Source organism: Eptatretus burgeri, chromosome 6 (assembly GCF_056783735.1).
Source record: "Eptatretus burgeri isolate ZD-2024b chromosome 6, Ebu_testis_v1, whole genome shotgun sequence".
Taxonomy (NCBI): domain Eukaryota; kingdom Metazoa; phylum Chordata; class Myxini; order Myxiniformes; family Myxinidae; genus Eptatretus; species Eptatretus burgeri.
The window spans coordinates 64,560,716-64,573,312 of NC_140966.1; the positions used below are offsets into that span (position 1 = coordinate 64,560,716).

General features: G+C 46.0%; 1 protein-coding gene across 2 annotated transcripts in view; it reads right to left on the minus strand.

Annotated features, from left to right (window-relative positions):
• CHERP (calcium homeostasis endoplasmic reticulum protein) overlaps nt 1-12,597 on the minus strand; it is an 86,815-nt gene that overhangs the window by 73,290 nt on the left and 928 nt on the right. The window lies entirely within an intron of this gene.

Sequence of the window (12,597 nt, forward strand, 5' to 3'; positions counted from 1 at the left end):
ACGAGGCCTGATACGAGATGCGTGCGGATTGGAGGCCCGCATGCTCCAAAGTCGATGCTCCGTGGCTGATCGTGTCTCCGGAGGACCGTATGGAGCCCTGGACATCAATGATGGGAGATTCAATTATGATGTGTAGGCTTGGGCGAAAGCATCAATTACCCGGTTAGAATAGATTCCCTCCATCGGAACCGGGACTCAAACCCTAAATTCTAGAGCCGATTACCCGCCTGAAATGAACGGTTCCAAGTCTCTGGAGTCGATTCCCACTCTGCCTTATCTCACTTCATTCATCGATAATCCGTTTGTTCGTTCACCAAATTATATCAAAAGCTTCTCCTGTCATTCTTTACAAAAAAAGACAAAAACAAGTCCGTTTTTCTGTATCTCAGAAAATTCAAGTTGTGAAGAAAATGAGCAGACATGTACTCACAAACTAGGTGCATGTGTGTCAGACTTCTCCAACCAGGATCCCACAGACAGCATTGGCCTATTATATCCGTTCAGAGTATTGTGAAATGGCAAAATCATCATATTTCTTCACAGCAAAGATATGGCGGCATATTTATTACCAGCAAATAAACAAAAAGTCAGCAGAGATTGAGGAGCAGTCTTTTGCCTGATACACCGCCAGGGTAAACTGGGTTCAATCACTTTTAAATCTAATTTAAAATAATTACAATTTTCCTCGAGGTTTGGATTAATTTGAAGCAACTTTTACTTCTTTGGCATGATTTATATAATATAACAAATCATGCCACTGAATTATATTTACTCGTGAACATAAATTTTACGCTCAAGTTATTTCTCTTTCTTCCCTCCGCCACCGAATACGGATGGAGGTTATGTTTTCATCCCCGTTTGTGTGCAGGATATGGGACATTTTCACAAAAGCGGTTAAGTAACGGTAAAGAACAAACTGAAAAATCAACTTTCTTTGATATTCTCGAAATAGTGCTTGAACCCCTTATAAGGCCGAGAAAAATGTTCAAATGATGTCAGCAACGCAGGATCACCATAAGGCCTCTGCACTGACTGGGCAATATATGCTTGATAAAAATTCACGGACAGTCTTTACCGTTACCTGACCCGCTTTTGTGAAAATGTCCCATATCTGGAAAAGTTATTGATGAATTCAGATGAAGCGAGTTGAGCAGGTTGGGTATCTGACAAGGACAAATCAATTTGATTTTGGTGAAGAATCGGAATCGATTCTCAAATTTTAAGAATCCCCTAAGCCAAACAACGTGGCTGCTAATGTGAGTAGGATGAAGAGGGTTATTAAGGAGAGGGTACGAAGCCCACTATGAGGCACATATATGGATTGAAAGCCCGCCTGCTTCTGATGCGACACTCCACACCTCCAGAGGATTCGAGGACGATGGAGCTGGGGAGGAAACGTTCAGACGGGCACGGAAAAGTGCTACGCCGGCAGGCTCAACGGGATTGGCAACCTGCGACCCGGAACGAGGCCTCGCTGTTGCTTACATCTAAGACGCGCTGCATGCAACTACTGACGATTGTTAAGGCCCTGTCACACCTTGACGATTTAGCCAGCGAATGCCTGACGTATGCAAAATTTGGCTAAAACGCTGGCACACGTCGAATACGCTATGGGTAAGTTTGTATATGTTAAGAGCACGCTGGCATACGTCTTTGTATGCCGAGGTGTTAGACAAATTTTCCATGCTTGAAATTTTTCCACTTATGCCAGCGTATTACTCACACGTTCCGCATAATGCTGGCCATAGGTTATAGGCACGTTACGGGATCGTTGACACACGTCGACACACGTTACTTGTAAGTTACTCATAAGTCGAAACACGTCGAGGTAATGTTTAGCGTACCCGAAACTTATTTCTAACCTATGAGTAACGTGTTGGAGGCATGTTATGCGATCGTTGACACACGTCGACACACGTCGACACACGTTACTCTTAAGTCGAAACACGTCGAGGTAATGGTTTGCGTCAGTGTTCCAGACTCCCTGGTTTTTTTTTGTTTTGTTTTTTTTTTCTTCGGTATGACGGTGATGTTGACACTTCGATTTCTAGTGCAGTTATAATATTATATAATTAATAGGCTTCCGCTCAACGATTTCAATCATAACCGCACTAGAAATCAAAGTGTCAACATCACCGTCATACCGAAGAAAAAAAAAAACCAGGGAGTCTGGAACACTGACGCAAACCATTACCTCGACGTGTTTCGACTTAAGAGTAACGTACAAGTAACGTGTGTCGACGTGTGTCAACGATCGCGTAGCATGCCTACAACTTATGCCAGCGTATGCGGAACGTGTGTCATACGTTGAGTACGTCGACAGATTTTCAACATGCTGAAAATTTCTCGACGTACTCTGCGTATGACGACGTATGCCAGAAAACTACGACGTATGCCAGCGTGCTCTTAACATATACAAAACTTACCCATAACGTAGTCGACATGTGCCAGCTTGGTTCGGCAAATTTTTCCTACGTCGGCATACGCTGGCTAAAACGTCAAGGTGTGACAGTGGCTTCACACTTCAATGTCTGGTGCGGTTATGATTTGAATCGTCCAGCCACAGCCTATGAATAGCCTACGCCACGTGATCGTCGGCGATACGCTGCCGTTCTATGCATAAGTTAGACTATCGTTGTGCATAGGTTGTGAACGCCGACAACATGCTCAGCATTCGTTGGTATAAGTTATCTAGATGTGATTAAAACGTTCTGTGTACGTTACTAATACGTTATGCATACGTCCAACACATTATTATACGCCCAAAACTTTTTTAAAAAAAACATCAATAGTTCAGCGTACGCCAGCGTTTTACATACATTTTCAGACCTTGCCATATGCTGGCTAAAACATCAAGGTGTTACAGCCCCTTTATGCTGAAACGTGAACACAATATCGAACTGCCAGCACGGGTCTGGTTGTGCAATGCCAGTTGCCGAGATGAGAAGCTGGTGCCAACGTGCAGGTGAAGGGCAGAGGAAGAGCCGAGGGAGGGGAAGAGACTTCGATGAACGAAACTTGTATTGGGAATAAAGGGAAATGAAATAAATTATGGGACACAGACCTTTTATGCTCAGTCTGTGCAGTGGCTCCGTGTGGGTGGAACGCGTGCTGCAAAGAATGAAGTCTGCACCTCCTCTGGTGAGAAGAAAGACCATCTCATAAGGAGACAGCAAGCCAAGATGCTGTTGAGGTGCTACCTGTCTCAAAAACGAAGCTCAACAAGAGGTACCTAAATGACAAGTGTTGAAGCACAGAGGAGAAGGAGGCCATTCTCCACTGTGAAGTCGATTCAAGACAAGAACAGTAGATGGTTGGTGGCAAGGGAGCTAGATTCATGGACCAGCTGAAGAAGACCAGATTGTCCACCAGAGCAGAGACGGTGCTATAACACAAATTCAAACAAGGTTGTGTCAACCACTTATTAATTCCTAAATAAAAATAAAATAAAACAGAAAACAGTGAAGGCCAGAAGACAAGAGGAAGAAGATATGAGAAGGATGGGAGCCGAGGGTTCACCAGGGGGTGGACACAGGGATGGTGTGAAAGTGGCCGCAATGGCGCAGGGAGGGGCTATGTGGCGAAGCCAGGGCTTGGAATGTGGAGCGTCACTGGATACCTAGCGGCGAAGACGAGGTGAAACGGAGGAGGGGAGGAAATGTGGAAACACCCTGATGGGGAGGGGGAGCAGATCCGACTTAGTCATGGACCGAGTGAAAACACCCACACAGTGTGAGAAAGGCGATGATAATTGGCAGAAGGATGGAGGGGAACAGTGGGGTGGAGGAGAGGATGACGACGAGGAGGAGGTAGATGAGGAGGAGTATGAGGAACAGTGAAGACAACAAGAAGAGCTGGCAAACAAAATGGCATCAAGATGAGACTGACAACACTCAGGGAAAGGCAACTCTTCAGAATAGAAAACAACAAATGGATAAAAATACTAGTTCGGAGAACAAACACAGTACTCAAGAGATTAGTATGAAAATCATCCCCATTAAAGGAACGCAACACAGTGAGCTTTGCAGTGGCACTGCTCATACAAGCAAAAGTAACAGGAAAACAACATCGCAAGGAGAGAAAACCAAAGGGAGGCGGTATTGGATGAGTGGCTCACAGAAGGTAACACCTTACTCATCCCAAAATCTGAAGAAAGCCAACTACCTCACAAGTACAGACCAATAACATGTCTACCAACAACATACAAACTTCTGATGGGAATCATCAAATAAATGATGTCCCACCACCTAACACAACAGAACGGATGCAAGAGAGTATACTACAAAAACAATAGACCACCTGCTACTAAGCAAGAACATATTTCAAAACGAAAACTAGAAGAACCAAATTGTACACAGACTGGATAGATTACAAAAAATCTTTTCATAGTGTTCCACACTCATGGATGGTAAAATTCATGCAATTGTACAAGATTAACCTCCAAATAATCAAACTGACTGAGAAAGCAATGGAGCTTTGGAATACCACACTTGTATTACAGCACTCGGAAGGAAAAATTGAAATACCAGGAGTAAAGACACGTCTCGGATCTTCCACAGTGACAGCCATTCGCCCCTCCTTTTTTTGCCTGGCCATGGACCCACTGAGCAACCTCATTGAGTAAGGGCATGGATACACCCGAACATCCAAAAAGAGAATGTCCAAGGAAGCAAGAAACTTGACACATCTACTGTACTTGCATGACATAACCCCCCCCCCCCACACCCAAAAACCACCAAATGACAAAAAATTGGCAGAACTCAAATTGGTGAAACGGTACTCTGACGGCGTTCAAATGGAATTTGGCCGAGATAAGTTTGCCAAGTGCACATTCTGTGCAAGGTAGACCAATAAAAACGGACAACAGAAAAATCGACACAAACACAACAATGCAGGAGCTATACGATGAAGCATCTAACAAATACCTCGTGGTAGAAGAGGCCACCAAATATGTCACAAACAATTACCAAAGAATACCTGTGTAGAACGAGGCTGATCCTGAAAACACACCTTTCTCCAAGGAACAAAATCAAAGTCATAAACTAACTTGCAAAACCAGTATCCCAGTACAGCTGTGGAATAATAAACTGGCCACAATCACAAATCAATAAACGAGATAGCAAAACAAGCAAACTCCTCACAATCCACAAAATGTTTCACAAAAAAACAATGCATCACGAAAATGTACCTGCCGAGATGAAAAGGACGTAGCGGCCAGATGGAACGCAACCAAGTGCACAGAGTGAAAACAGTAAGATTGGCTGAGTATGTGAAAAGTGCAACAAACTGCTGAACACATTTTGGGTCAGGTCAGGCCAGGTCAGGGAGAAAAGTAGGACAGGAGGAGAGTGCCTTATGTGGTCCTATCATTGTTGAGACAGCAGTCTGTCTAAACTCTTAGAAAATGTATCTAGAGACGGTGATTGAACAGATTCTTCATCGAGTCCATTCCACACGTTAACCAGTCGATGCGTATAGAAGACTGCTCTCCTCCTGCAGCGGGCCGCAGGCTTGGTCAGTTTCCAGGAGTGACCACCAAGGTGGTCACACTGACTGAAACAAGGCAGTTCTTCAAATGAGACTTGGAGTTCCCCGTGCAGGATCCGGAAGAGAGTGATCAAATCGACTCTAATTTGTCTGTAATCTCGTGAGAAGAGGTGTAGGTTCGATAAGCGGTCCTCATACAGTGCCTCGAGAAAGTCTACACCCCCTTTCAAAGTTTTCAGCTTTTGTTGCCTTATAACCTGGAATTATACAAGGAAATCAGACACAGGGGTCATTCCATGTCAAATCATCAAAGAATCTGCAGTCATCTCTCAGATTTTTGTAAAACTTTGGGAACCAATTGGGACCCATGAAAAACGGCAAGAACTCAAATATTTTTGCTAACAGCCTCTTAATTAGTGAGATACAGACTAACGAACTTTGGACTAATTAGCACGACGTCGCGAATTCAAATGGCCATATCTCTAAAAGTATAACACCTAGAGAGCTGGTTTTGGTGTCATTTTAAAGGTATTTTCATGCCCTATGAATTTGTCTGGGCAACATTTTCCTACCTCCAACCAGAAAAAAGTTATCACAAAATATAAACTTCAATCGTGAATCCCCAAAAAATGTATCCTTCAAATTTCCTCAAATTCATCGCAGAGGTACCTTATGATGTCAAGAAGCTTCCACATAAGTTTTGTGATGGGCACTCCAATAGTTTCTGAGATATGAGCAATAATGTACATGTACGTATGGCATATAGGTTCGAAAATCAGCATTTGTAATGTATTATACAATCATTCTAACCGAGCCATGACAGGGAACACAGGGAACGACCATCAATTGCTTTGAAGTATCATATACTTTCATTTTCAACTGGGCCTGAGGGGAAGAAACAAGTGCTGCTGTTGCTGCATTGAAGAGGAAATTGAAAGCCGAAGTCAGGTTAGTGAACACTGTACTTGAACTCACTTATTGATTGTATAATACATTACAGGCAGAGGCCATCAACTCCACACTAATTTATCAACACAATTAAATTGCATTAAATCAAACTTCTTCCATCTTTATTTTCACATCGTAACCCACAACTTCCAAGTGAAAAAGAAATTCCACAAATTTCAGAAAATTAATTAAAAATACAAAACTAGAATATCTTGGTTGGGTTAGTGTCCACCCTGTGGTGAATGGAGGGTCGTGACGTGTGATCACATGTTGCCCGGCTCGAGCACAGAAGAGATAAAGCTGAGGTTCGGCTCGGCCGCAGGGTTTGTCCCTGGGGCATTGCCGTTTTATGTCGGCGGCTCACTTGGTGCTCATTGAATGGTGAGAATACTGATTGATATATAATACTGATTTATTTTGCGGTGATTAGTTGCGCGTGTGTACCTTACTGCTTGTACTCCATGCTACGTCTGTATTTCCTGGTGTGCCCGTAGAAGCGGCTTCAATCAAATGGAATAAAGCCTAAACTCTGAAGGTTCTTCTCTCGTCTTCATTTCAATTTATTCCATTTGGTTTTCTCGGCTCTCTCAACCAACGATGGACAAGATCTACAAACCCGAGAGGTTCGACGCAGACCCAAACGCGACTGACTCAGAAATGAAATGGTCGCATTGGTTCTGTTCCTTCTCACACTATCTGACCATCATCGAAGAGGGAGCTGACAAATTGGCCGCCCTCGTGAATCATGTCTCGCCCAGCGTATACAGGCTCTTCTCGGAGTGCGACACTTACGAAGCAGCGATCGACGTGCTGCAAGCGCTCTACGTGAAGCGCAAGAATGAGGTATACATACGACATCTTCTCAACACACGCAGGCAAGCAGCCGGGGAGACAATCGATCAGTTCCTGCAAGCTCTGAATCAGCTGGGAAAAGACTGCAGCTTCCGGGCCGTAAGCGCCGAGGAACACCGAAAGGAAGCGACCCGGGAGGCATTCATCCAAGGACTTAGATCAGCCCACATACGGCAACGCTTACTAGAGAAAGCGCAACCCACTCTTGACAAGGTAGTTGATCAGGCTCGAGCGATGGATACGGCACAGCAGCAATCTGAGTCATTTGGGACACCGATGCTGCTAATGAACGCTGCTGCGATGGGAACTCAAGGAACCCCACTGGCACAGACACAGCCAGACATAGGGGATGGAGAAACACCCGAGGAGCCGGATACCCAGGCCACGTCAAACTCCTCAGCAACTACTCCCGTTGGTAAATGCTTCTTTTGTGGGTACAAAAGGCACCCCCGCCAAAAATGCCCCGCCAGAGATGCCACATGCATGAACTGTGACAAGAAAGGGCATTATGCCAGGGTATGTAAATCTACTCTAAGGAGAAATAAACCCACTTCTGCGGCTCTCTACTCGCAAAATAAACTAACTGCAGCCTCCCCGGGAATCTATCCAAGGCTATCATCAACGTACGAATTAACGGGCATATGGCTGAGGCACTGATTGATACCGGTAGCTCTGAAAGTTTCGTCAACAGCTCGCTAGTGAAGGGCAGGAAATGGAAAATCCACCCGACAGACAATACGGTATGCATGGCCGCCACATCACTACAGTCCCGCATACGAGGGTACTGCAATGTCGAATTGGACGTAAAAGGGTACACGCATCGGGATGTAAGGGTACTGGTGCTTCGTGATTTATGCGCAGACGTAATTCTGGGTCATAATGTCCTCAAGCAGCACACGAGCGTCGAAATACCCTTTGGAGGAAGCAAACCTCGTCTGATTTTAAATGCCTTGACTACCGCGGAGGTAACGTCCCCCAGCTGTTCGCTAACCTGTCGCCGGTCTGCAAACCGATAGCGATCAAATTGCGGCGATATACCACTGCTGACATGAATTTCATCACTTCAGAAACCAAGCGATTACTGGAAGAGGGAATTATAGAACCGAGCGATTCGCCATGGCGCGCACAGGTGTTGGTAACCAGCAGTCAGAACCATAAGAAACGAATGGTTGTCGATTATTCCCAAACGGTCAATCGCTTTACCCAACTCGATGCCTACCCCCTGCCGCGCATAGACGAGATGGTCGAATGCGTGGCCAATTATAAGATATTCAGCACCATCGACTTGCGAAGCGCCTATCATCAAATTCCCATCCGAGAGGAAGACAAACCTTACACCACGTTCCAGGCAGGTAGACGCCTCTACCAATTCAGGAGAATCCCATTCGGTGTCACGAATGGAGTAGCTTGCTTCCAACGGGTTATGGACGACATCATCTCAGATGAAAACCTCAAAGATACTTTTGTTTACGTGGACAATGTCACAGTGTGCGGTAGGGATCAGGGGGAACATGACATGAATCTGGACAGATTCTTGAGCATTGCTAGAAAATATAATCTGACTCTCAACTACGAGAAATGCGTATTCTCGGCAAGGTCAATTGACCTTCTCGGCTACACGATAGCCGACGGCACGATTAAGCCTGATCCTGAACGATTGCGCCCACTTCGTGAGCTACCCCCACCTCAGGACCTGCAGACAATGCGCCGGGTGATCGGGATGTTTGCTTACTATGCGAGATGGATTTCGCAATACTCCGAGAAAATACATCCCCTAGTGCATTGCAAAAACTTTCCACCAGATGCCGCTGTTGTAACAGCTTTCCGCAACCTCAAAGACGATATCAGTAAATCCGTGGTATTATCGATCGATAGCTCGGTGCCCTTCGTGGTGGAGACCGACGCTTCAGATCACGCGATAGCTGCTACGCTTAATCAGTCTGGGCAACCCGTCGCGTTCTTCTCGAGAACTCTCTCTGGAAGCGAGCAGAGACACTCGGCGATAGAGAAGGAGGCGTACGCCATCGTCGAAGCGCTGCGTAAATGGAGACACTATTTACTGGGAAACCATTTCACGCTCGTTACGGACCAACGATCCGTGGCATTCATGTTTGATGGGAAAAATAACGGGAAAATTAAGAATGAAAACATTATGAGATGGCGAATAGACCTAGCCTGCTATAGTTACGACATTGTTTACCGGCCCGGGAGGGAAAACCCTGCTGCAGACACCTTCTCGCGGGTCTACTGCTCGGCGGCAATCTGTCGGGCTTTGCAAGACCTCCATGTGTCTCTTTGCCACCCGGGGGTAACCAGAATGGCACATTTCGTACGCAGACAGAACCTGCCCTATTCTATTGAAGATATTAAACAAATGAATGCTTCATGCCCTGTTTGTGCTGAACTAAAACCCAGATTCTATGGTTTGGCTTCTGGCAGACTGATCAAGGCCACTTCTCCCTTCGAGAGACTAAACATTGACTTCAAAGGGCCCCTGCCGACCGAGACAGACAACAGATACATATTCACTGTTGTTGATGAGTATTCAAGGTTCCCTTTCGCGTTTCCGTGCTCGGATATGACCTCGGGCACTGTCGTGAAATGTCTGTCTGACCTCTTTGCTATGTTTGGGAAACCTTCGTACATACATTCAGACAGAGGGCCGTGTTTCATGTCGGCCGGGCTAAAACAATTCCTATTAGAGCACGGCATCGCAACTAGTCGAACGACGGGTTACAACCCACAGGGAAATGGGCAGGTGGAACGATATAATGGAGTTATTTGGAAAGCCGTAACTCTGGCGTTGAAATCAAGAGGACTGGGCCCCGAGCGGTGGGAGGTTACCCTTCCCGACGCTCTGAATTCCATACGCTCTTTGCTCTGCACGTCCACCAATGCAACTCCTCACGAACGAATGTTTACTCACCAACGACGTTATGTTGACGGCCAATCGGTGCCCAGCTGGCTAACCCATCCCGGAACAGTGTTCATGAAACGCCCGGTACGACAAAGCAAGTATGAACCCATGGTGGAAGAGGTCGAACTCATCGATACGAATCCAGAATACGCTCATGTCAGGCTCCCGGATGGCAGGGAGACCACTGTGTCGGTTCGTCATTTGGCTCCCTCAGGAACTCCTCCCGCAGGTACACCACCATCTGGCACACCTCCCTCTGACATCCCCTCCCCAGGTGTTCCCCCCCCCAGGGACTCCACCCGAGAAGGGTGACGACGGGGCTACCGCGTTCCACCCGGGAGCGATCGGGGAGTCATCTCCGGCACGAGTCGAGGCTCACCAAGAGGATCGGAAGCCTCCCTCAAGTGAAACCGCCATCTACTCCCGGAGAGGCCGACGAATAATACCCCCTTGCCGACTCAATCTGTAAAGGGGATTATCGGCATCCTCGATGCTCATGCTCCTATATGCTCGTTACATAATATATCGATGCTCATTACCATGCTCCTACAACTCAAAATAATCCTCACTGCTTGGCATGTATGCTTCTGTAGTTTAGATAGCTCGCATTGCTTGAAATGTATACTCCTGTAGCGCTGAAGTAATCATGGTGCGTTAGCTGGGCCTCTAGTTACATTTTAAAGACGGGGAGAATGTGGTGAATGGAAGGTCGTGACGTGTGATCACATGTTGCCCGGCTCGAGCACAGAAGAGATAAAGCTGAGGTTCGGCTCGGCCGCGGGGTTTGTCCCTGGGGCATTGCCGTTTTATGTCGGCGGCTCACTTGGTGCTCATTGAATGGTGAGAATACTGATTGATATATAATACTGATTTATTTTGCGGTGATTAGTTGCGCGTGTACCTTACTGCTTGTACTCCATGCTGCGTCTGTATTTCCTGGTGTGCCCGTAGAAGCGGCTTCAATCAAATGGAATAAAGCCTAAACTCTGAAGGTTCTTCTCTCATCTTCATTTCACACCCCACTGAGTTAATACTTGGTGGAAACACCTTTGACAATTACAGCTGTGAGTCTGTTGGGAAAGGTCAATCCAACTTTATACACCTTAATTGGGAAATATTTTCCCATTCTTCTGTGCAAAACTGTTCAAGCCCAGTCAGGTTTCATGGGGAGCGTTGATGTACAGCAATCTTCATGTCATGGCACAGATTTTCGAATGGATTTGAGTCAGGGCTCTGAGTGGGCTACTCAAGGACAATTATCTTTTTGTTCCTTAGCCACTGCAGTGTAGCTTTGGCTGTGTCATCCAGGTCATTGCCATGGTGGAAGGTGAACTTCCATCCCAATTTCAGTTTTCTCGCAGAGGGCAGCAGGTTTTCCTCCAGAGTTTTTCTGTATTTTGCTCCATCCATTTTCCCTTCTATCCCGACAAGTGCCACAGTCCTTGCTGATGAGAAACATCCACATAACACGATTTTGCCACCACCATGCTTCACAATAGGGATGGTGTTCTTTGGGTGATGTGCTGTGTTCAGTTTGCGCCAAACGTAACGTTTTGCATTTTGGCCAAAAAGTTCGATCTTGGTTTCGTCAGCCCAAAAAACTTTTAGCCACATGGCTTCAGAATCTCTGGAACGGTGTTTCACAAACCTCAAACGGGACTCAAGGTGGGCTTTTTTGAGTCATGGCTTCCTTCTTGCCACAGTACTGTACAGGCCAAACTTTTGAAGTGCTTGGGATATTGTTGCCACATGCACCCAGTAAACAGTCTTTGCCATAAAGGCCTGTAGTTCTTTTGAGGTTGCCATTAACCTCTTGGTGGCCTCTCTGATCAGTCTCCTCCTTGCTTGGTCATCCAGTTTGGAGGGACGGCCTGATCGAGGCAGGGTCTTGGGGGGGGGGGGGTACTATACACCTTCCACTTCTTATTTCTGGTCTTGATTGTGCTCCAAGTGATATTCAAGGAATTTGAAATTTTTTTTTATACCCATCCCTTGATCTGTGCCTTTCCACAACTTTATCCCAGAGGTCTTTTGAAAGCTCCTTTGTTCTCATGTTGAGTCTTTGCTGTAAAATGCACTACCCAGCAGAAGGAACTGATAGGAACAGTTGAATACCTCCACCACCGAAGGTGAAGGAGGTTAATGTTTTCACCCCCTTTCTGTCTGCAGAAAGGGGTGAATCTCCACCCCTTTGCAGGATATCTCCAAAAGTTGTGGACGGATTCGGATGGAATTTGGTGGGAAGGTTGGGTGTGTGACAAGGACAAGCTGATTAGATTTTGGTGAAGATCCGGATCCAGATCAAACTACTAAAATTATTTAAGTGATTCTTCACCATTGAGAGATAGGGCCAAAAATGATATACAAGCGCAATATCTCAACCGGAAGGGCAC